The following is a 26,025-nucleotide window of genomic DNA, read 5'->3' on the forward strand; positions in this document are numbered from 1 at the left end:
ACTGAACCAAGAGAAATTTAGCAGATGTTGCATTAAATTTGATTTTTTTTTTTTTTTAAAGGAAAGCTGCTGACTAAAAGATAGTTCCTTTGAGTATAAAGGAGTACTGTCGGCATACTTTGAAAGAGGGAAAAGTGTTTCCTATGTAAGGAAGTTCTGCTCATTCAACCTGACAGAGCAGTGAAGTTATTTTATTTATTTGTTGCATTTGTATCCCACATTTTCCCACCTATTTGCAGACTCAATGTGGCTTACAATAATATATCCTAACAATGGGCATTCAAGAGTAGATAAAACCATTGGCTACATAAAGAACAAGTGTAACATAATGGATAAAATCAACTCAATAAATCAGAAAACAAACTGATTAAACAATTTGATAAATCAAAAAATAGACAGATTCTCTAGTAAGTAATGATGTGTTGGAGTTCCTGTTATTGATTATTATGGTAAGTCTTGTTAAAAAGGTAGGTCTTTAGTGATTTTCAGAAGTTGATAATGTCATGAATATTTTTTACGTTAAGTGGTAGTGAATTTTAATGCTGAACTGTCACTGTGTTAGAATTAAGTGACCAAAGTGTGACCGAAGAGTGAATGTCTTCTTGCTGAAGGGAAAAGCTTCCATAGGAGGGCCAGAAGGGATTCCAATTATCTTCTACTTTCTGAAAAAAAAAGAGATACGAACTAAGCTGAGGGACACCTACTTGAAGCAAGTTTTAGATTAGTCAGGGTCTTGCCTACATTGAGTTGAGTAAAACTAGGGAGTAGGTACCTGCACTGAGAGAAGAAGAGAGCTCCAATGCCAAGAAAGGAGAAGATAGAAGCAACAAAGAAAGGCTGGTGAGACTTCACAACACAGAGACTGAGACTAGGACAGACGACACAAAAGAAGGAAAGAAAACCACAAAGAATCAGTTTTTTTTTTGTTGTTGCATTTGTACCTTGCACTTTCCCACTCATGGCAGGCTCAATGCGGCTTACATGGGGCAATGGAGGGTTAAGTGACTTGCCCAGAGTCACAAGGAGCTGCTGTGCCTGAAGTGGGAATCAAACTCAGTTTCTCAGTTCCCCAGGACCAAAGTCCACCACCCTAACCACTAGGCCACTCCTCCACTGTTGCTACTATTTGAGATTCTACATGGAATGTTGCTATTCCACTAGCAACATTCCATGTAGAAGTCGGCCCTTGCAGATCACCAATGTGGCCGCGCAGGCTTCTGCTTCTGTGAGTCTGACGTCCTGCACGTACGTGCAGGACGTCAGACTCACAGAAACAGAAGCCTGCGCAGCCTTCTACATGGAATGTTGCTAGTGGAATAGCAACATTCCATGTAGAATCTCCAACAGTAGCAACATTCCATGTAGAATCTCCAATAGTAGCAACAGAATCTCCAATAGTAGCAACATTCCATGTAGAATCTCCAATAGTATCTATTTTATTTTTCTTACATTTGTACCCCGTGCTTTTCCACTCATGGCAGGCTCAATGCGGCTTACATGGGGCAATGGAGAGGGTTAAGTGACTTGGCCAGAGTCACAAGGAGCTGCCTGTGCCTGAAATGGGAATCGAACTCAGTTCCTCAGTTCCCCAGGACTAAAGTCCACCACCCTAACCACTAGGCCACTCCTCCACTTCAAGAACGAATCAGTTCTTTAAAGAAAAGGCATTTGTAGATTTAAGTTCAAGTACTGAGAGGATAAAATTGTTAGATACTTATCTGATGTTTAACTTGTTATTTGTCTAGTTTGTAAGCTGGATCCAATTAAGGAATCTAAGAACAAATTATAAAAAGTTTATTTATATTTAAAGCTTTGGTGCTCGTTCTTTAACAATTTATCTAATTTGTTTGGTGATAATAAGAAGTTGCTCCCTTGCTTTTTTTTTTTTTCCCCCCTGATCATTCTCTAGTTCCCTATTAGTTTACCCTTTTCCCCTCTTCCCCATTTTTTTATGTGCTCCATCCTTTGAGAGTGAAACCCACTTGAAGTAACGGCCAATTAGACTACAAATAAAGTAGGGTGTGATTGGCTCTTAGAGGGCGGGGTTACACTAAGATGCTAACCAGTACTGGTTGTTACTCAGAACGGTACATATTCATAGTTCAGTTCTTTATGAGCACAGAGGGCTTCAGCCCAGTGGTGTACCAAAGGGGGGGGGGTCCACCCCGGGTGCACGCTGCTGGGGGGTGCCGCGGCGCGCGCCTGTGGGCTCCGACTTCGCTAACTTCGTTCGTTCGCTGCAGCTCCCTCTGCCCCGGAACAGGTTACTTCCTGTTCCGGGGCAGAGGGAGCTGCAGTGAACGAGCGAAGTTAGCGAAGTCGGAGCCCACAGGCGCGTGCCGCGGCACCCCCCCCCCCCCAGCGGCGTGCACCTGGGGGGGTGTCATTTCACAGGTGGGGGGGCGGTGCACCCGGGAGGGGGGCGCATCGGCGATCCGCCCCGGGTGCCATCCAGGCTAGGAACGCCACTGCTTCAGCCCCTCAGTGATACTCAGAGAGACTACATGTTGGCTAATGAAATAGCACCCATCACAGAAAGGTGTTAGTCTCACAGACTAACTGCCTGTGTAGATCCTTGTGTCTAACTCCTCGAGTAGCCTGCCCTCCTGTAAGTCAGTGTCCCTTACTGTATATAGTGCGCATTGCATCACACGTGTAACAGTTCTATGATTGGATGAGCTGGGCAGACAAAGACTGCTGGCATGAAGTGTCTACGTGGACAGTGGACGGTAAAGCTTTGGTCCACTAGGATCACTGAGCTTTCCAGATGGCAGTTGTCATTAGCTGGGCACAGGAATGCATGTGCAGGTGATCTAATGAGGCCCCAGGTCTTGCTGATGGGTCCTCCTTATTAGAGCTGGTACTGCTGGTGCCGTACATGAGATGGTCAGCAAAGATTATCACATGCCAGTGTCAGTGTAAATCTCATTCTGTAGGTTTCATACCAGAGAAAGAGAAAACACAGGTGTTCCTTGGAATGTTAGTCCATTGCTGTAGGAAGTCTTGTAACAACCGTGACAGGATTGTCCTAAAAAGATGGTTCCTGGCCTAGTCACAGTTTGGTTCATAGGCCTCAGTTTGGCAATGCGGGCCTTATGCATATAAACAGGTATGGGTAGTATATCCCACTACAAAACATAAGCATTGCCATATTGGGTCAGACTGAAGGTCCATCAGGCCCAGTATCCCATTTCCAACAGCGGCCAATTCAGGTCACAAGTACCTGGCAAAATCCCAAAAGAGTAAAAACAGACTTTATGCTGCTTATCCCAGGAATAAGTGGATTTTCCCAAGTCCATCTTAATAATGGCTTATGGACTTGTAGGAACTTGCCCAAACCTTTTTTTTTTTAATTTTTTCTTTATTGAATTTTTCATTTTTACAAGATAAACTTATAAATGGAAATACAGCAGTAAAATTGTCATAGGTTAGTATTACCATGAAACAATACAACATAATCTCAAACTAGTAAGTATTTCAGTATACCTAACAGATATTAACTATGAAACATAGAGGGGCATAATCGACCAGAAACGCCTATCTCCATGGGCGTTTATCTCCGAGAACGGGTCCGTGAAGGGGCGGAGTGAACCGTATTTTCAAAAAAAATAGACGCCCATGTTTTATTCGCCAAGGTGTGAGCTGGGCGTTTTTGCTTTTCAGCGATAATGGAAAATGAAATCGCCCAGCTCAAAAACGAATAAATCCAAGGCATTTGTTCGTGGGAGGGGCCAGGATTCATAGTGCACTGGTCCCCCTCACATGCCAGGACACCAACCGGGCACCCTAGGGGGCACTTTTACAAAAACAAAAAAAAAGGTCAAAGAGCTCCCAGGTGCATAGCACCCTTCCCTTGGGTGTTGAGCCCCCCAAATCCCCCTCAAAACCCACTGCCCACAAGTCTACACCATTACTATAGCCCTAAGAGGTGAAGGGGGGCACCTACATGTGGGTACAGTGAGTTTGGGGGGGTTGGACGACTAAGCATTAAGCAGCACAATTGTAACAGGTAGGGGGGGGATGGGCCTGGGTCCACCTGCCTGACGTCCACTGCACCCCCTAACAACTGCTCCAGGGACCTGCATACTGCTGCTTGGGAGGAGGGTATGACATTTGAGGGTGAAAGTAAAAAGTTGTGAAACATCATTTTTTTGTGGTGGGAGGGGGTTAGTGACCACTGGGGGAGTCAGGGGAGGTCATCCCCGACTCCCTCTGGGGGTCATCTGGTCATTTAGGGCACTTTTTGGGGCCTTATTCGTGAAAAAACAGGGTCCAGGAAAAGTGCCCTAAATTCTAGCTACAAACGCATCCATTATCGGCGAAAGGCGCCCATCTCTGTTCGGGTGATAACCACGCCCCAGTTCCGCCTTCACCACGCCTCCGACACGCCCCCGTCAACTTTGTCCGCATCCGCGACGGAGTGCAGTTGAAAGCGTCCAAAGTTCGGCTTTCGATTATACCGCTTTATTTGTTTTTGTGAGAAAAACGCCCATCTCCCGATTTAGGTCGGAACTTGGGCGTTTTTCTCGTTCGATTATAAGCTGGAAAGTCTCCTTTCTTAGACCACAACAATCAGAAGGAGGGAGAGGAGATAAAGCAATTAAGGAGATAAAACAAGATATTCAAAAAGTAAATAGCCTGGTTCGTATTCCCCCGTCAAATTTCCATTTCCTTAATATCTTCTACACATTTACTTGGATAGCTTTTTAGCGCCTATAAACTTTTTTAGCTGGTCTGGTTCAAAAATATATATTTATTCCCTAAGAACTTGACACAGCATTTGCAGGGATAAGCCAGCAAAAAGGTAGCACCCATAGTTTTAACCTCTTCTCTGTAAGCTAGAAACGCTCTCCTACGTTCCTGAGTAGTTTTTATCACGTCTGGAAAAATCCAGATTTTTTTTTTTTTTTTTTTTTTTTGACCATGAAAAAGTTTGGTAGCATTCTTGAAGTAAAGTCTTAATAATGCATTTAGATCTTGCTCGAAAACGAACGATATCAATAAAGTCCTTCGACAAGTTATCTCTGAAATAGATTCTTCCAGAAATGCTGATAAGTCTTTCAAGTTTATTTCTGGACCTTGATTATTATCACATGGATTCGCTTTGGAGATTTTATCTGGCAAATAGTAAACTCTGTTAATAGGTGGTATTGCTGATTGAGGGTAAGCCAAAACTTCCATTAAGTATTTTTTGAGGAAATCCACTGGAGTAACTCCAATTTGAAAAGGAAAGTTCAATAACCTCAAATTTAGTCTTCTATTATAGTTCTCTAAATGTTCCAATTTTAAAGAAGTTTTCATTTTGGGAGATCACGTGATGCACGGCTAGAAGGTAGCTGTCGTCGTGCAGAGCTCCCTCCCTGCCCGAATTGTTACAGCGATAAAACACGGCGACGAAAGCAGTGATTCACCCGAAATACAGGGGAAACACCTAGCTAACCTTGGCGCTGGTAGAGCGCGAGCAGGAAAAGACGGATGGCAGCGAAATCGGGGAAGAAAGAGGGGACGAGAAGCCGGATCCCCGAATCCAAGATGGCGGACGCAAGGAGCGGGAGTCCTCCGACGGTGAGCTCCGCGTGGGCTGCAGAGGTAGCTGCAGAGGTATCTTTAATGCTAGAGGCTTCCGTAGACTTGAAGTTACAAAGGATCACAGAACAACTGCAGGGAATAGATGAGAAGTTGGGTGGCATCCAGACAGAGTTCGCCCAGTATAAACAGAGACTATCAGATGTAGAAGATTGTGTGCAGCGACGGGAACAGTCAGATAAAACACTGAAACAAAAGGTGGAACGCCTAGAGGCTAAATTGGAAGATCTCGAGAACAGAGCTCGGAGAAGCAATATTAGAATGATAGGTCTTCCCGAAAATATTAAAGAAGTAGACCTGAGATCTGTATTGGAATCTTGGCTTCCCACTGCACTTAATTTGACATTGGCAACGGGCCCGCTACGTGTGGAGCGCGCCCACAGACTGGGCCCCCTGAAAAAAGAAGATCAGAGGCCCAGAGTGGTGATATTTAAAGTGCTTAATTTTGCACATAAGCAGGAAATATTTCGTGCGCTCAGAAAAGTGGAGCAGCTGAAATATGAGAACTCTGTGGTGCGTTGTTTTCAGGATTACTCCATGGCGGTGTCTCAGCAGCGGAGGGCATATCGAGATGTGTGCCAACTTTTATTCACAAAAAAGATCCAATTCGCTCTACTTTATCCTGCCCGGCTGAAGGTTTGGTACAGAGGATCCCAACAATTCTTCAATACGGTGGAGGAGGCGTTGAAATTTGCGCAGCAGGCTGTGAGGGCTGAGGGACCAGCATGAATGATCCGGCCTGGTTGACAAATACTTTTGAAATTTAATGAGACTACATGATTTTGCTGCCTGGTGTTTGTCTGGAGTTAGGTGTCCCCGGACATATACTTCAGAAGGACCTTATTACACTAGGTGATATAATGCGATGCCATTTGTATTATGTTTTCTGAGGCCTACAAGAGGGGGACTGGATAAGTGATTATTCTGTTCCATATGAATACCTGAGCCAAATTCGGGTGGGAGGATAATGGGGATATGAGAAGAGTGACTGACAATGAAGCATGCATAGGAAGGGGGGGGAGCTCGCGTGATTGGGCTTCTTTTTTAGGAGCTATGCAGGGTTACACAGGGGATAGACAAGGGGTTGGGAGGGGGAGGGAGGGGTTGTGGAGATATTTGACAGGAACTGGGAAGAAGAATGATTGGAATGGATGGTCAAGGGGGGGAGGCTCAAGGGCTGGGGGGCCTTCTCTCTCATTATTTGATAAACCTAACATTGTTATTCAAATATATGATTACTGGACTTATGAGTTCACTTAAAATAGTTTCGTGGAATGTGGGGGGTGTTTCCTCCCCTATTAAACGAACTAAAGTTTTGCAGGAACTACAGAGACAGAAGGCTGATGTGGCTTTGCTTCAGGAGACACATCTCTCCTCCGGAGAACATGCTAAATTTAAAAGAGGATGGGTAGGGTCTTTGGTAGAAGCCCCGGCGGTGGGTCGGAAGGCAGGGGTGCTGATTCTCTTTCGGAGAAGCATCCCGCTTCGGATCAGCTCCGTCTGGGCCGACCCGGAGGGTAGGTGGGTTTTGACCAAGGTGGAAATTAATGGCCGCCCTTTAATTTTATGCAATGTTTATGCCCCCAATGTGTTTAATGAAAAATTTTTTCAAGATCTGATTAGGAGGCTGTCTCCACACGTGGAGGGAGAATTGATTGTGGGTGGAGACTTCAACTTGGTATGTGACTCTCTCATGGATCGTTCCACCCCAGCTTGCCAGAATCCGGGGGGGAGTCGTAAAGCGTTGTCCTCTTTTTGTAAAGCCCTGGCACTAGTAGATGTATGGCGGATGTTACATTCGTCTGAAAGGGATTACACCCATCTCTCAAGGGCACATGGTTCTCAGTCCCGCCTAGATTATTTGTTTGTCTCAAATTCTTTATTTTCTAAGGTGCAGAAGGCGGAGATTGGCCCATATGCAGTTTCTGATCATGCTTTGATATGGTTAACACTGGAAGATCGTTTGAAGGGCCGGGGTAATTGGATGTGGAGATACCCCTTGGAGTTGGTAAGAGATCCGAGATTTCAGAGACACTTATTGGGCAAATGGGAGGATTATGTTTATCATAATGGTGCTCATGTTGATCAACCAGCTCTGTTTTGGGAAACAGCAAAGGTTGTCTTAAGAGGAGATATTATTTCTTACTCTACGCATAAGAAGAGGATGAGGGACAGGGAAATTGTTCGTCTGGGAGGCTTGGTCCAGAAGCTACGGAGAAAATACGGGCACTCACCTACGGCCTCATGTAAAGTGGCTTTATTGGAGGCGCAGAAAGAATTAAATGAGCTCTTACACCAGCGGGCGACCAAGACCCAGTTGTATTATAAATACCGTCTGTTCCAGTATGGTAATAAGGCGGGAAGCATGTTGGCTAGGATGGTTCGTAGGAAGGAGGGGATCAATCGGGTCGCACAATTAAAAGCTGGGGATGGGAGGATGGTGAGAGAGGATGGGGATATTGCGGACACTTTTGGTAAGTTTTATGAGGTGTTGTATGCCTCGGATCGAGACGAAGTATTGGATAGCAATTTGTATTTGGATAACTTGGTTTTACCTGGCCTCTCGGATAGGCAGAGGGAATGTTTGAATGCACCATTTACAGAGGGGGACCTGATGTTGGCTTTACAGCAGAGTACTTCCCACAAAGCTCCTGGACCTGATGGTTATAGAGTAGAATTTTATAAACAATTTTATGACCAGATTCAGGGGCCTTTATTGACTTTATTTAATTCAATGGTGTCTACGCGGACGTGCCCGGGTACATTTCGGGAGGCCCAGATTGTTGTGATACCTAAAGAGGGGAAGAATGTGGTGGACCCAGCATCTTACAGACCCATTTCTTTAATTAATGTGGATGCGAAGTTATATGCAAAAATCTTAGCCAATCGATTAGCCTTAGTTTTACCGTCCCTGGTTGAAGAGTCCCAGGTGGGGTTTGTAAGGGGGAGGACGGCCGTGAAAAATGTTCGATCCTTGTTGACCTCTCTAGAAGTTGTAGCCCGGAGACGCCTTCCGTCGCTTTTAGTTAGCTTTGACGCGGAAAAGGCGTTTGACCGGGTCAGCTGGTCGTATATGTTTGCTGTCTTACGTACTTACGGTTTTGGGGGCTTTTTCCTAGAGGCTATCAAGGTCCTATACTCGGAGCCGAGTGCTTATGTGTGGGTAAATGGAGAACGTTCGAGATCTTTCCGGATTTATAGAGGGACGAGGCAGGGATGTCCCTTGTCTCCGCTTTTGTTCATCTTGTCCCTGGATCCTCTGCTCCGGGAGGTGGTGCAACACCCGGAGATTAGAGGTGTACAGATAGGAGATTCTGAGTTCCTGCTCTCTGCTTTTGCAGATGATTTGCTAGTACATCTCACAGAACCGCGCTCTTCTTTGCCGGCTCTCTTAGAACTATTTACGGAATATGGAGATTTTGCGGGGTTCCGCCTCAATTATAGTAAATCAATGGCATTATCCTCGATGGAAGACTTAAGGCGGACATGGGGAGAGGGATTCCCTCTTAGGTGGGCGCCGGGGTCTTTTAAGTATCTCGGCCTACATATTTCGATGAAAGTCTCAGAATTGTATAACTTGAATGTTTCTAGATTGTTGAGAGCCACAACGGAGAGGCTGCGTGCTTGGCAGCATCTGCCATTATCTCTTAGTGGGCGGATTCAGTTATTCAGAATGGTGGAGTTCCCTAGATGGTTATATCTATTACATATGTTGCCCGTTTATTTGAAAACAAGAGATTTGACCCTGTTGACCAAGTTGATTAGGCGTTTCTGTTGGGGAGGTAAGAAGGCAAAATTGCCATTACGGATGCTGCAGGGGACTTGGAGGGAAGGAGGCCTGGGACTCCCGGATTTGAGGAGGTATAATTGGGCTTGCCTCCTGCGGTATCTCGGAGATTGGTTTCTGGCGCGAGATGATTACACTTGGAGGAAGTTGGAAAGCCAATATTACGCACCGTGCCATTTCCATTTTCTTTTGCAGGCTCCCAGTAAGTCACTTCCTCCTGATCTGCGTTCCAGTATATTAGTGTTCCCTCTGAGAGCGCTTTGGAGAGATATGATGCGGATGTTTGGCCTGAGTAGATGCACCTCAGATCTTCTCCCTATTCAGGGTAACCTGCTGTTTCGGCCGGGTTTGGAGAATGCAGTTTTTCGGATCTGGGCGAGACAGGGGATAAGTCGGTTGGAGCATGTGTTGAATCGACAAGGTTGCATGTTGAACCTAGGAGCATTGGGACTGGGATATGATATGGGAGGTGTTTTTGCCTATGCCCAGTTAAAACACTACGTGGATTCCCTGGAGACGGAGGCTCTGGGAGCTGGACACTGTCGCCTTTTGAGGCAGTTTTTTCATTCGGTACAAAGTGAACGTCTTTCTATTTCAGGGCTGTGCAGAGTGTTAGGAAAGTTTTTGGCGCCCAAGGATCGGGAGAATATTCGACAGAGATGGGCAGGAGATTTGGAGAAGCCGAATATTTCTTTGGATTTCGATGTTTTGACGGCCAGGATACGGAGTTTGACGGGAAATGCAGGGCTTAGAGAGTGCCAATACCGCATTCTTCATAGGGCCTATTTAACGAAGGCTCAGATATTTAGGATGGGGGGAGTTGATACACCCTTATGTGGGAAGTGTGGGAGGGTTCCTGGCTCTTTTTTTCATTGTTTGTGGAGCTGCTATAAAGTGAGACACTTTTGGGATTCCATTGCTCAATATCTGGCGGATCTTTTGGACTTGAGAATCATGTGCTCTCCGATGGGAATTTTGTTAGACAAACATGAAGCTTTTCTTTTGCAGAAGGGATCGGCCCGTCAATTGGTTCGGAAGGCCTTTTTGATTGGTAAGAGGCTGGTGATGAGCCAATGGGTGGCAGAGACCCCTCCGGATTTCTGGCACTGGCGCAACAAGTTACACGAGTTTGTGTTGTTTGAGAGAAGAGGGGTGGGAGGCTCCCCTGGGCGGCGGCGGCGATTCTTGGAGGTTTGGGGGCCATATATTCACAGTCTGTCTCCTAAGGGGCGCAGTTTAGTGGTGAACTCGCTTTAGACATATACTGAACTCAGACCATCCTTTGTGATAATAAATTGGAAGTCTGAATATCTCTCAACAAGGGGTGGGGGGTAGAGGGGGGGGGGGGAGGGAGGGATTCTACTGTTTGATTTACAGTTCAGCACCTTTTTTTTTTTTGTGTTTGGTAATATTCTGTTCCTCACGAACATTTCAAGAATGGTGGATTTTGATGTGGAATGGGGGAACATATAAGTTTTAAAATATACTATGTTAGAAGGTTGACAGGGAGGGAGGGAAGTGTTTTCTTAAAACATCGAAGATAATTGTTACTTGTATAATATCAGTAAAAGCTGTTGAAACATGAATATAGAGTATAATCGAGGGAGGGGGGATAGAAATGTTGAAAGTATGATGACTGTAAGCAGAGGGGTATATCTGTTATGTTGCCACCGCGAATGTTGCAATGTTGTGTTGATATTAATGTGTGAAGGTGGATTTACATTTTTGTTTTTTGTTGTCTTTTGATTCATCAATAAAAACCGTTGAAACATAAAAAAGAAGTTTTCATTTTGTCTTTTATCAAAGCATCCGTAACAGATTTTAACGATGTTATTTCGTTTTTTTTAGCAAATTGTTCAGTCTTAACAGTTTCTAAGGTTAATGTTAAATCAAGCTTATTTACCAGCAATGCTGTATCTCTAGAAGTTTTTGTGACCGTAGTTGTTAGTTGAATTGCTGCCCAAATAGAGTGTAGAGTCACCGCTTGGGGAGCTTGAAGCTCTATGATCGAACCATCTGTGTCCTGGGGAAGAGTTCTGCCGTCTGAGGCCCTTTGGTTACCGACTTCCAGTCCCATCGAGTCCTCATCGCTCATCCGAAGGGCTGCAGGGCAAAGCGGTGGATTAAGCTCTGGCGGGGATAGTGATGTCTCCTACCCTAGTGGAAACGCCGCTCCTTCGGTGGATCCAACAGCGGGTTTCCTCATGCCAGTATCCACAGGGGTGCTCGTGGCAAACTGCAGGAGCGTTCGCTGGCCCGGAGGGAGTGATTGGGCCGATGGTAAGACACCCTTCACTGCACCTTTTCGCTTTGTATGCGGCATATTGAAAAAAGGTAATATTGAACAGAGCTCAGCGTTGGCTTCCACAGAGCCTCAAGCCCGAACCGCCATCTTGACTCCCCCTGCAAAGCTAACTGCTTTTACCAACTTCTCTGGCAAAGAATTCCAGAATGTAATTACACATTGAGTGAAGAAATAATTTCTCCAATTTGTTTTAAATTTACTGCTTAGTAGCTTCACTACCTGCCCTGTAAAAATGTTATGACAGTACATCGGTTATTTGCATGCATCCTATATTCCTACCTATAGTGGAGCTGGATTTCCACCTTAGCTAATCATTTATCATCTAACATTTTCCACAGGGCCCATGTTCATGAAGATAAACGTGCCTTGTCCAGTCTAGATTGCAAAAGAGACCTTAACCTTCTACTTGAGCTAGCTAAACCTCTGAGAAAGTCCAACCACAGTGGAGGGTGGTGGGGAAAAAAGTCCATTTAGATGTGTAATGTACTATTATTGTTGTGATATTTGAACATTGTTGGGCCCCATGTTGCTTTGTATTTCAAAAAGGGACAAATAATTTAAACAGAAAGGCTTATATAGTATGTGGAAAATACAGAGGTAAAAGAGGAAAATAAGTATAAATGTTTTCTGGTTGCTACGTAACAGAATTCAAACACGCGTGGGATAAACATAAAGGAATCCTGTTCAGAAGGAATGAATCCTAAGGCGCTTAGCCGAGAGTGGGTGGCAGAGCCGGTGACAGGAGGCGGGGATAGTGCTGGGCAGCCGGTGGTGGGAGGAGGGGCTGGTGGTTGGGAGGCGGGGATAGTGCTGGGCAGACTTATACGGTCTGTGCCCGAGCCGGAGGTGGGAGGAGGGGGCTGGTGGTTGGGAGGCGAGGATAGTGCTGGGCAGACTTATACGGTCAGTGCCAGAGCCGGTGGTGGGAGGCGGGGCTGGTGGTTGGGAGGCGGGGATAGTGCTGGGCAGACTTACACGGTCTGTGCCCTGAAAAGGACAGGTACAAATCAAGGTAAGGTATACACAAAAAGTAGCACATATGAGTTTATCTTGTTGGGCAGACTGGATGGACCGTGCAGGTCTTTTTCTGCCGTCATTTACTATGTTACGTACCCTTGATCTGTATGTAAGATTATCTCCCATCTATGATTGCAACATAAGACCTTGGAAAACAAGAAAGAACATCCACCTCCTTTTTGTTTCTTTTGATCCCAATAAATCTGGGACTGCTGTAGCCAAGTGCACACTTTGTAACTAGGTAGCAGATTCCATCTCTTTCACTGGAGTGGCATGTTAGGGCTGATAATGTCGGAGCCACGATAATGTCCGTGACCTATCTGAGGTCAGCCTCTATGGAAGAGATCTGCAAGGCTGAGACATGGACCTCTGTCCATACATTCAATCCCTTTACTGTTTGTAGAGAGATTCCCAGTGTGACAGTTGGTTGTGACCAATTTGTCCTTTTGGAGTCTCTATGGGGGTCTTTTACTATGCCATGGTAGTGTTTTTAGCTCGCGGTAAACGTTGAGATGCCCATAATGAGTGTCTCAACATTTACTGCCAGCTGATATCTCCTGTAGCTAAAACCCCTACCCATGGCATAGTAAAAGACCCCTTGTGAGCTTTAGAATTCAGTTTCAGCCCCTCCAGAGCCGCACCTCAAAAAAGATATAGTGGAATTAGAAAAGGTGCAGCGGAGGGTGACAAAGATGATTAAGGGGATGGGACGACTTTCCTATGAGGAAAGGCTAAAGCGGCTGGGGCTCTTCAGCTTGGAGAAAAGGTGGCTGAGGGGTAATATGATAGAGGTATTTAAAATAATGAGTGGAGTGGAACAGATAGATGTGGAGCGTCTGTTTATTTTTTCCAAAAATACTAGGACAAGGGGGCATGCGATGAAGCTGGAGTGCAGTAAGTTTAAAACAAATAAGAGAACATTTTTCTTTACTCAGCGCGTAATTCGATTCTGGAATTCGTTGCCGGAGAATGTGGTGAGGGCGGTTAGCTTAGCAGAGTTTAAGAAAGATTTGGACGGCTTCCTGAAGGAAAAGGCCATAGAATGTTATTAAATGGACGTAGGGAAAAATCCACTATTCCTGGGACAAGCAGTACAAAATGCTTTGCTCCGTGGATCTTGTCGGGTGATTGTGACCTGGATTGGCCACTGTCGGAGACGGGGTGCTGGGCTAGGTGGACCTTTGGTCTGTCCCAGTGTGGCGATGCTTATGTCTTATGACAGTTTGCCTTCCTGAAAAAACAAGAAAGAAAGAAATATACAGGAAAGGTCTGTTCCTAATAAAAAAAAACCTATCTGTTTCGTTGCTAGTTGGCATTCTATTTTTCTATTTCACTCTCGTTTGTAAAAGGCACCTTGTACCTAGGGATTCCCACATGTGAGAACCGTATATTCTATCTACCTATAATAGATGTTTTCTGAGGATAAGAGGATTCCAGTACTCACAAAACCTGCCCACCTTCCCAGGAGTTGGCTTCTGCTCATAATAGCTGAATAGAGAACTGAGGTGGCTCTGTGCTAATGATGCTAACACAAGATGTCCTGCACAAATCTCCAGTTTGGGTTTCCACAAATGATGTCACCCATGTGAGGAATGATATCCTGCTGTAATTGGAGAACAACTGTTATAAGTAAGCAACTGGGGGGGGGGGTGATGCCACCTCAGCTGAAATTAAGAAGATTTACATTGAACTATGTAAGGAAAAGATAACGGTAACAAGACCAGTGATGCTAGTAATTTCATCTGGATGGATAAAAAGCGTTCATCGATGGCTACACACCCTGGACAGGGCCCAATTTGTTTGCCCACTGTAGTGACAGTCAAGGTGAAAGAGGGAAACAGCATGTTGGGCTTGATGGAAAAAGGTTTGAGAAATTATGCCTCCTCAGTGAGGTCTCTGAGAAGAAATATTTGTGGTATTTGGGAGGCAAACTTACTGGTAGAACCAGAGGCGGACCGAGGGTGGTCTGGGCCCCCGCCCAACCGCTGCCCGACACCCCCTACCGCCGCAGCCGCCGCCCCCCGCTGCCCCGGTCTTACCTGAAGGGCCCTGGTGGTCTAGTGGTCTCTGCAGTAAGGGGAGGGGGGATGTTCTTTCCTGCCTGCTGCACTGCCACTGCTCCCCCCGCCTGCCAGCGCTGCCTTGTTTTTAAAACGGCGGCTGAGACTTCTCACGGTAGTCTCGTGGGTCTCAACAATCTCGCGAGACTTCCGCAGGGAATCTCGGCTGCCATTTTTATATTTAAATCTTTTTTATTATTATTAACAACAATATAACATAGCAGACACAATGCTCCAAGAGAAAACGCACCTTTACATAAAACGCCCTATAAACTGGAGCCACCATGTTGTTTTACCCCTTCCCTCCCACCAACCCAGCCTATTCTTATACTATGATTCCAACATTTATTACACCTCAAACACCATAGCTACTACTACTACTACTTATCATTTCGAAAGCGCTACTAGACGTACGCAGCGCTGTACACTTGAACATGAAGAGACTGAATTCAGCAGTATCTCTAATACCAAAGACATCAAAAAGAAAACTCCCCATTCCTCCCCCCTCCCCCTCTCCAAACAATACCAATGTGTTTTACCTTCCCCTTCAGCCCTCCTTTGTACGAGTTACATCTTATAAGCTAGGCGGAAAACCTTAACTCTTAGGTCTCCACCTGCCAGCCCTTCCATGAATTACCTATCCCCCCTTCCCCTTTCCCAACCCACCCCCACTCCGTAACCCTCACAACTTATCTACTCCACGGGAGCCCATTAAGAATCCGGCTGCGCGCCCGGGGTGATAAAACATTCAAATAGGCTTCCCAGATCACCAGAAACCTCCGCTGCCGCCCAGGAGACATTTGTGCACCTCGCGCTTCCCAGTTCATTAGTTCATGCAACTTGTTCCTCCAGTGCCAGATCGGCTGCCATTTTTAAAGTATGGCGGTGCTGGGCAGGGGGAATAGCAGCAGCACAATGGGCAGAAAAACACATGCTCCCCCCGCAGAGGCCACTAGGTCACCAGCAGTGTGCCTTTAAAGGTACGACCGGGGAGGGTTGTAGTGTGCAGCGGGCATCCGGGCAGAGCCTCTGGGCCACCTAGAGCCTCTGGGCTGTTAGGCAGTGCCCGGTTGGGTAAATCTCTCTTATCTGCACCCTTCTCCTCCACTGCTATCTCCAGACTCCATTCCTTTTATCTTGCTGCACCATATGCCTGGAATAGACTTCCTGAGCCGGTACGTCAAGCTCCATCTCTGGCCTTCTTCAAATCTAAGCTTAAAGCCCACCTTTTTGATGCTGCTTTTAACTCCTAACCCTTATTCACTTGTTCAGAACCCTTATTTTATCACCTCACTTTAATATTCCCTTATTACTACTACTACTAAACATTTCTAGAGCGCTACTAGGGTTACGCAGCGCTGTACAAAATAAACAAAGAAGGACGGTCCCTGCTCAAAGGAGCTTACAATCTAAAGAACGAAATGTCAAGTTGGGCAGTCTAGATTTCCTGGGTAGAGGTGTAGAGGTTAGGTGCCGAAAGCGACGTTGAAGAGGTGGGCTTTAAGCAGAGATTTGAAGATGGGCAGGGAGGGGGCCTGGCGTATGGCCTCAGGGAGTTTGTTCCACGCGTTGGGTGAGGCGAGACAGAAAGGGCGGAGCCTGGAGGTGGTGGAGAAGGGTACTGAAAGGAGGGATTTGTCTTGAGAGCGGAGGTTACGGGTAGGAACGTAAGGGGAGATGAGGGTTGAGACGTAAGGAGGGGCTGCAGATCGAGTACATTTGTAGGTTAGTAGCAGAAGCTTGAATTGAATGTGGTACCTGATCGGAAGCCAATGAAGTGACTTGAGGAGAGGGGTGATATGAGTGTATCGGTTATCCTGTTTGTCTGTCCTAATTAGATTGTAAGCTCTGTCGAGCAGGGACTGTCTCTTCATGTTGAAGTGTACAGCGCTGCGTACGTCTAGTAGCGCTTTAGAAATGATAAGTAGTAGTAGTAGTAGTTGCCCTAATGGTCAGTCCACCCCTGGGTAGACCACATAAGATGTTCAAAGGACAGTCTATGGAGATGTACGTCTATTGGAAGGGTTTGCAGTCCAGCTGAGATACAAGCACAACCCGTGACTTATTGGATTTGAGGGTAAAGGATTATCAAAATCTGATAGACCTGGGACAGTTTTTATAATTTACTATGCAGAGGTACAAGTCTGGTGAGGTCAGAGATGCTCTTAAACTCCCCACAGTCTTTCAGACATAAATAGCACATGCCACTCTTGTGTTCTGGGTCTTTTAAGCTGTGGGTTGTGCGCTCAGATATATTTCATGCGTATTCTACAGGCTTTAGAGCACACCTGCAAGTCACACACATACATTCTACAGGACGTCGTCCTCTAGAAAACATATAATTCTAGATCGACCTGCTGACAATTGGGGTCCCCTTCTGGTCTCATGGTTCACTATCAAGTGTGAATGGTGAAAAAGGAATGCTTACCACAATAATAATAACAATAAAATGTATTTATAACCTGCATTATCATAAAATTCTAAACGAGGAACAAAATTACATACATAATAAAATTAACACATTAACGACGCACCATGAGACATATCATCAAAACAAGCAAACAGCAGTGTAAACAAGCAGCAAAATAAGCAAGAAACAATTCTCAGCATACAAATGTCTCCACGAGAGGTTGGACTGTGGAGGAGTGGGCCTAGTGGTTAGGGTGGTGGACTTTGGTCCTGGGGAACTGAGGAACTGAGTTCGATTCCCAGCACAGGCAGCTCCTTGTGACTCTGGGCAAGTCACTTAACCCTCCATTGCCTGCCGCATTGAGCCTGCCATGAGTGGGAAAGCACGGTGTACAAATGTAACAAAAATTTTAAAAAAGAGAAAGTACTACTACTACTTAACATTTCTAAAGCGCTACTAGGGTCACGCAGCGCTGTACATTTTAACAAAGAAGGACAGTCCCTGCTCAAAGGAGCTTACAATCTAAAGGACGAAATGACAAGTTGGGGTAGTCTGGATTTCTTGAATAGTGGTTAGGTGCCGAAGGCGACATTGAAGAGGTGGGCTTTGAGCAAGGATTTGAAGATGGGCAGGGAGGGGGCTTGGCGTATGGGCTCAGGAAGTTTATTCCAAGCATAGGGAGAGGCGAGGCAGAAAGGGTGGAGCCTGGAATTGGCAGTGGTGGAGAAGGGTGCAGAGAGGAGGGATTTGTCCTGTGAGCGGAGATTTTGGGTAGGAGCGTAAGGGGAGATAAGGGTAGAGAGGTAATGAGGGGCTGCAGATTGAGTGCATTTGTAGGTTAGTAGGAGAAGCTTGAACTGGATGCAGTACCTGATCGGAAGCCAGTAAAGTGACTTGAGGAGAGGGGTGATATGAGCATATCGGTCCAGACGGAAGATAAGACGTGCAGCAGAGTTCTGAATGGATTGAAGGGGGAATAGATGGCTATGTGGGAGGCCAGCGAGGAGTAGGTTGCAGTAGTCAAGGCGAGAGGTAATGAGAGACTGGACGAGAGTTCGGGTGGTGTGCTCAGAGAGGAAAGGGCGAATTTTGCTGATGTTATAGAGAAAGAAGCGACAGGTCTTGGCTATCTGCTGGATATGCGCAGAGAAGAAGAGGGAGGAGTCGAAGATGACTCCGAGGTTGCGGGCAGATGAGTCGGGAGGATGAGGGTGCCATCGACTGAGATAGAAAGTGGAGGGAGAGGAGAAGTGGGTTTGGGTGGAAAGACAATAAGCTCTGTCTTGGCCATGTTCAGTTTCAGGTGGCAGTTGGACATCCAGGCAGCAATGTCGGATAAGCAGGCCGATACTTTGGCCTGGGTTTCTGCAGTGATGTCTGGTGTGGAGAGATAAAGCTGGGTGTCGTCGGCATAGAGATGATATTGGAAACCATGAGATAAGATCAGGGAGCCCAGGGAAGAGGTGTAGATTGAAAAAAGAAGGGGTCCAAGGACAGATCCCTGAGGAACTCCAGTAGAGAGTGGGATGGGGGTGGAGGAAGAACGCTGAGAATGTACTCTGAAGGTACGGTGGGAGAGATAAGAGAAGAACCAGGAGAGGACAGAGCCCTGGAACCCAAATGAGGACAGTGCGGCAAGAAGTAAATTATGATTGACAGTGTCAAAAGCGGCGGATAGGTCAAGGAGGATGAGGATGGAGTAGTGGCCTCTGGATTTGGCAAGGAACAGGTCATTGCAGACTTTAGAGAGTGCTGTTTCTGTTGAGTGTAGAGGGCGAAAACCGGATTGAAGCGTATCGAGGATGGCATGAGAGGAGAGAAAATCAAGGCAGAGGCTGTGAACGGCGCATTCAAGTATCTTGGAGAGGAAGGGTAGGAGGGAGATGGGGTGGTAGTTGGAGGGACAAGTGGGTGTCTAGTGATGGTTTTTTGAGGAGTGGTGTGACTACGGTGTGCTTGAAGGTGTCAGGGACAGTTGCAGTGGAGAGAGAGAGGTTGAGGATATGACAGATGGAGGGGGTGACAGTAGCTTTGTTTATTGGTCTCATGTTTAATCATTATAACTAAGCATTAAAAAAAAATTTAAAAGCAGTGTAAGGTCTGAGGAAATGTTAGCATACAGTATATTGAAAGCCAGGACTACTTATCATTTCTATAGCGCTACTAGATATATGCAGCGCTGTACATATTATATGTGGGTACTTTCTCTGTCCCTGGAGGGCTCACAGTCTAAGTTTTATAACTGGGGCAATGGAGAGTTAAGTGACTTGCCCGAGGTCACAAGGAGCTGCAGTGGGAATTGAACCCAGGTGAGCCAGGATCAAAGCCTGCTGCACTAACCATTAGGCTTTCTTAAGATTCCTGGGCTTTATATGGGAACAAAAAGGCCTTCTTCATTCACAGAAATAAACCCACACATCAATATGGAAGCTGAGTAACAGATGTTTGCTGAAACTTCACAGTATATGTTTATTTACAAAAAGAAGTGCATAAGCTTTCCCCAAAATAGGCACGCCTACGACGGCATGCGTCATCTTGCTTTTTGTGTGCAGTTTTCCAATTATGAGTCATTAATCTCCAGACATTACCAGCACAGCTCCTTCTTCCTGTGTCACCCTAGGCTCCATCTGCACGACTGTTGTCTGCCAAAAAAAAAAAAAAATCCGAATGTAAAACAAAAATATTTGAATTGTGGGTGTTTTTCCTTCTCAAATACTTTCTAGAAATAGTCTAGTTTAGAAAAAAAGAAGGTAGATGGGACTGGATGCATTTCTTGGACTTTACAATAGTTAATTGCCCTTTGTATTTTTCTCTGCTCCAGTGTGCTTTGTTTTTGCAACACACACAAGCACGTCTGTAGGACAGTAGTCGTCCCCTGGTTCTGGTAAACTCACCCAGGGCCACAGACTGTAGAAATCTGTCCAGCACTGTTCCTGTTCTGAAGCTAACGTCAAAGACCCTTAAAATTTACACTCCAGCCCATCCCTATCTATTCAGCCATGATCAGGGCGCCGGCAGTAGAAGTCCACCCGGCATTGGTTTTACTCTCCGCTAAGATTCCATAGATCCATTCCTTCTAAACAGGATTCCTTTGTGTTTATCCCACGCATGTTTGAATTCCATTACCGTTTTCATCTCCACCACCTCCCACGAGAGGGTATTCCACATATACACCACCCTCTCTGTGAAAAAAATACTTCCTGACATTACTCCTGAGTCTGCCCCCTTCAATCTCATTTCATGTCCTCTCGTTCTTCTGCCTTCCCATCTCCGGAAAAGGTTTGTTTGCGGATTAATACCTTTCAAATATTTGAACGTCTGTATCATGTCACCCCTGTTTCTCCTTTCCTCCAAGGTATACATGTTCAGGTCGGCAAGTCTCTCCTCGTACGGTTTGCAACCCAAATCCCATACCATTTTTGTAGCTTTTCTTTGCACCGCTTCCAGTCTTTTTACATCTTTACCAAGATGCGGCTTCCAAAACTGAACACAATACTCCAAGTGGAGCCTCACCAACGACTTGTAGGCCAAATTCTATATGTTTAAATCATTTTTATTAGTCAACATACATATCAAGCTAAACATTTCACCAGTCAGCATACCACGTAAGTACATAACATTATAACTTGAAGATCTTTTGTTTTTTAAACTTTTTACCCCCAGCTCCCCGTCCCCCCGACTTGACCCATTCCATCTTACTCTTTCTGGGTGAGATTCCCAATCTTGAGTCAAAGTCGTTCCCTTATCCAACCCTTCCCACCCTACCCTTCCCTTCAACCCCTTCTTTAACTCATCAAAATACATTCACTCCACCAGTGCTAGTCAAACAACTATCTGTTCATAAGGCGGCTTCGAGCAGCTGGTGCCAAGGTGTCCATGAATAGGCTCCAACAGTTTATCCACTTCTCGCCTCTTTCCAAGGACAATAGTTTTATGCCCATCCTCTCAATCCGAATTAAATGTATCATCCGCAATCTCCACCCCTGCAAAGTGGGGTATCTATTTGTAATCCACTCAGCCAGGATGCATTGTTTTGCTGTTATAATAGATTTTTCCACAAAGGCCTTCATTCCCTTTGGGCCCTGCTGCGGAATTGACCAACGGCCCAGCAACAGCCTGGCATCACTTTTCCAACGTACCCTCCATAAAGTTGATATTTGGGCCATCAGGGTCCTCCAAAAGGTTCTGATACCGCTGCATGACCACAACATATGACCCAATGTTGCTCCTTCTGCTTTGCATTTCGGGCATTCGCCCCAGGGGGACACTCCCATGTGGAATGCCCTCCTTGGTGCTATATATATCCTCAGAGCTATTTTGTATTGTATGTCCCATTGGGCAGCATAAACCGAACGTCGTCAAATAGATATTATATGTTCTCTAAGTTGATCTGGCGTTAGTGTAATTAACAAGTCTCTCTCCCAGCTCTCCGCCAGTCGTTTGTAATCCATTTCAGATATCGTATCCTTTATATGACGATGGTGGTAGGCTAGGGGTACTTTCACTTGTGCCTCCAGAGAAAAGGCTGCCGATAATTCTTCTTGAACATCTTCCGTTAAGTCTGTCCAGGGTAGAGATTGGAGGTAATGCCTCAACTGCATATAATGGAAATTATCTGTTTTAGACATTGCATATTCCGTTTCCAGTTCTTGGAACGTTTTAGGGTTTCCATCCGCAGTCAGTACATGCAACAAGTATATAATCCCTTTTTGTTTCCAACGACTAAAGGCTGAATAAAGGCACCCTGGTTGAAAGTCTGGGTTGTTGGCCACCGACAAAAACGGTGTTACTTTAGCGGAGAAACGATGTAGACGACATATCCATCTCCAAGCTGCTTTTGCAGAACTCATAATCCCTGTTCGTTTCAAAATTTTTGGGATCTCCGCTCCTCCTGTATGCAAGCAGTTACTGAAATGCGCTTGTGGCAGAAGTTGCAGCTCCAAATCTGTGTTTGAGTAATAAGATGTCCGACAGAACCAATCCCTTATGTGGCGCATACTACTTGCCACGGTAATGCTCTTTACACTAATTAGTCCCATCCCTCCATACTCAGTTGGTGTGTACATAACTTGCAAGGATATGCGTGCTTTTTTCCCACTCCACAAGAAGCGTCTCAGCAGTTGATTCAGTTTACATTCATCACTGAATTTCAATGACAATGGCAATAATTGAAAAATATATAACCATTTTGGTATTACAAACATATTATACATTGCTATCTTACCCCAAAGATTCAGTGGAAGGGACTCCCACCCCTGTAATTTCTGCCTTGTGTCTCTCAGTAACTGACGAATGTTAATTGTATATAACTGATCTAATACCGCCGGGATCGACACACCCAAATATTTCAACACTCCCTCCGCTGCTGGGATTGGCAGCCCCAAGATTTCTTTTGTTGACAGGTCAGATGTGAGTATTAGGGCTTGGGACTTATTCAAATTTAAGGTGAATCCCGCCACTCTCCTGTATAATTCTAACAGCTCTAACAGTGGCTTGAGAGAGCTTCAGACATCGGAAACCATTATCAGCAGGTCATCTGCATATGCCACTGTTTTAAGGTAATGTCCTGCCACTTCTACTCCCTTCACCGCCTCCGCCTGATTTATGTGGTGCAGCAGAGGTTCTAAGGAGAGTACAAACAGGAGGGGAGACAAAGGGCACCCCTGACGTGTACCTCGTTCTATGTTAAAATCTGTACTGTTGACCCCATTAGCTACTATGGTTGCCTTGGGCTGGTTATACAGTGTTTTTACAGCTTTCTGAAACCAATCTCCGAGTCCCATATGTTGTAGAGTTTGAAAGAGGAAGTCCCAGCTTACTCTGTCAAATGCTTTGTCCGCATCTAGACTCAGCAACACTGCCGGGCCTCCTCTTTCTTGACAACTGGCCATGCCCAGGAGCGCTTTCCTGACATTCCAAGAGGAGGACCGATTCCTGACAAACCCTACTTGATCTGGCCCAATCAGTCCAGGCAGAACTAGAGCTAATCGCTCTGCCAGGATTTTTGCTATTAATTTTGTATCTACGTTTAGTAGTGATATCGGCCTATAGGACTCGGCCTTCTCCTTTGGTTTATTGGGCTTCAAGATAAGTGTGATGGTGGAGGTGTTAGCATATCGCGGGAGGACCCCTTTTTCTATGGCTTCATCATAGTATTCTAACAATGCACCTTTAGCTTTCAATGGTAGTAGCTTGAAGTACTCTCCCGAGTACCCGTCAGGCCCTGGCGCTGAATACAGTTTTAATTTATTCACGGCTGCCTGCAATTCTTTCATTGTCAATGGGTCGTTCAGTGCCTGCCTCTCAGCCTCTGTTAATTTTGGAAGCCTGGCCTGTGTCAAATACTGCTCTATGTCTTGAGGGCTCCCCAAATGTTCCCTGGTGTACAGCTGAGCAAAATGTTTGGCCAATATTTGAGTGATTTCTGCAGGTTGATTTGTTATTTTCCCTTGGGCGTCCCTCAACGAGTCTATTGCCCGTGAACCCCCTCCAGCTTTTATTATTCTGGCCATCAACCGTCCCGGTCTATTCCCGTACCGCTCCAATTTATATTTCCTATACCACTGAGAATGTGTTTCTCTTTCGTGTAATAACGTGTTGAGGGTCACCTGTGTAGCTTTTAGAGTTTCAAGTGTCTGTGCCGATGGATGCTTGGCGTGGGCCCTCCTGGCTATTTGCAATTGTGTTTCTAGCCCCAGGACACTGGCCGCCGCTTTCATTTTCATGTTTACCACATATGCAATAATATCTCCTCGTAAAACTGCCTTAGAGGCAGACCAGTACAAGGAGGCCTGGTCTTCATGCTGGGCGTTATGTGTTGCGTATTCCTCCCATTTATCAGAAAGATACTTCTGGAAGTGTTGGTCCTTATATAAATAGGCTGGGAACCGCCATCTCCTTTCCCCAAGCCCCTCTATGTTCGTTTCCAAATCTAACCACAGCGGGGTGTGGTCCGAAATTTCCTCTGGGCCTATCGTTACCTTAGTTACTCTATGAAACATGTTTCGCGCTATCAGGGCATAGTCCAATCTAGCCTGAGTCCCGTGGGCTCTAGACCTGTGTGTAAAATCTTTTTCAGAAGGGTGTAGTGCCCTCCAGGTGTCCACCAAATCCAAGACCTGCACTAAGCTCGGCAAGATGTCCCCTCTATTACCTCGATAGTGTTGTGAAGTAGGGCTAGTGCAGTCCATGGTTGGGTCCATGATTAAATTTAAATCTCCTACCAACAAGAGGGGCAGACCACTATATTTATGAATTAGTTGCTGTATTTTTTGATAAAACTCTAGATCTTGTCTATTTGGCCCATACACCACTAATAAGTTCATCTCTAACCCTTGGAGCCATATTTTTACTAACAAATAGTGTCCTTCTTGGTCTCTAGCTAGTAATGTGGCTTTATACGATAGGCCTTTCCTAATTAATATTACCACTCCTCCCTTCCGGCCTGACGAGGGACTGGCCAAAACCTCCCCCACCCACATTCTCTGTAATTTGTTATGTTCTGCCTCGGAAAGTCGGGTTTCTTGCAGGCAGGCAATGTCGGCGCCATGCCTACGGAGTGCCGTTAGTATCTTTGCACGCTTAATTGGGGACGATATCCCCCCTACGTTCCAAGTAATAATTCGTGCAGGCATGTCAGTAGTGTTAAATAAATCATGACTAACTTCCAAAGCTGCCTATGAGTGTAATCTGTTGCCGGTTTCTCCAGTAGGGGCCGCCCAAAAACGCAAGTTTTTATGTAATGCCAATCTATGTGTTCCTTTGCAAGTCTCGTACCTGTCACTGGTGAAGATATTGATGTCTTAATGCCCCTCCCTCCCCCCCTCTCCCACTCCTTCCCCGTTGACCCCCCTCTTCCCCTTTCGCCTCCAGTATTCCCTGTGCCTCCTCCCAGGCCACTCAGCCTACGAAAAAGCGAGAACCACGATCCCTCGCTTTAAGACCCCCACTCCCCAACATCTTATAAGCAACATTCCCACTGCAAAAAAAACTTTTACTCGTTCACTTACAATTACATGCAATTAAATATTCAAGGATCTTCTAGGAGCTTTTTGTCTATCAGTGCTTTCCGGGCTTCTTCTGCTGAAGAGTAAAAGTGCCAATTGTTTTGCAGAAATAGGAGTAATTTGGCCGGGTATTGCAACGCAAATTTAATCTTTTTCTCTATTAAAGTCGAGCAAAGGGGGTGGAACTTTTTACGTTGCTCTTGCACAGCCATTGTATAATCCTGGAAAATCAGTATATTTCGGCCCCCATATTTCAGCGAGTCTCTCCGCTCTTTAAAGCCTTGCAAAATCTCGATCTTGTGTTTATAGTTAAGAATTTTCGCCACTACTACCCGTGGTCTAGCATTTGATTCTGGCTTTTTCCCCACCCGGTGTGCACGCTCTATAACCAGGGATCCCGCCGAATCCGTGAGGGCCAATTCTTTTGCCAGCCAACTTTCTAGCCACGTGCTTAAGTTCCGTTCTGGTAGTTGTTCCGGCAGCCCTACTATACGCACATTATTCCTTCTAGAACGGCCTTCTAAGTCTTCGAGTTTTTCTCCTTGTTCTTTTAGTTTGCGATATAAACTTTGAATATCTGGGCCGTGCTCCCGAGTCCCATCTTCAAGCGCTGACATTCTGGCCTCCAGGTCTCCCGTTCTAATTCCCAGGCCGTCTAGCGCTGTCTGATAATGATCTAGTTTTTCATGTAGCTCGGACCACTTTGGCTCCCATGCTTGTTTAGTGGCAGCGGTCAGCTGAATCAATTGTTGTTCCGAAAAGCTTATCGACATTGCCGCCGCTGCTTGTCCGTCCGCCATTTTGCCGTCTTGAGCTCCCGACTTTGTTTTTTCTTTTTTTGCTGTTCTTTGCGC

The sequence above is a fragment of the Microcaecilia unicolor genome, chromosome 2, assembly GCF_901765095.1.
Source record: "Microcaecilia unicolor chromosome 2, aMicUni1.1, whole genome shotgun sequence".
Classification (NCBI taxonomy): Eukaryota; Metazoa; Chordata; class Amphibia; order Gymnophiona; family Siphonopidae; genus Microcaecilia; species Microcaecilia unicolor.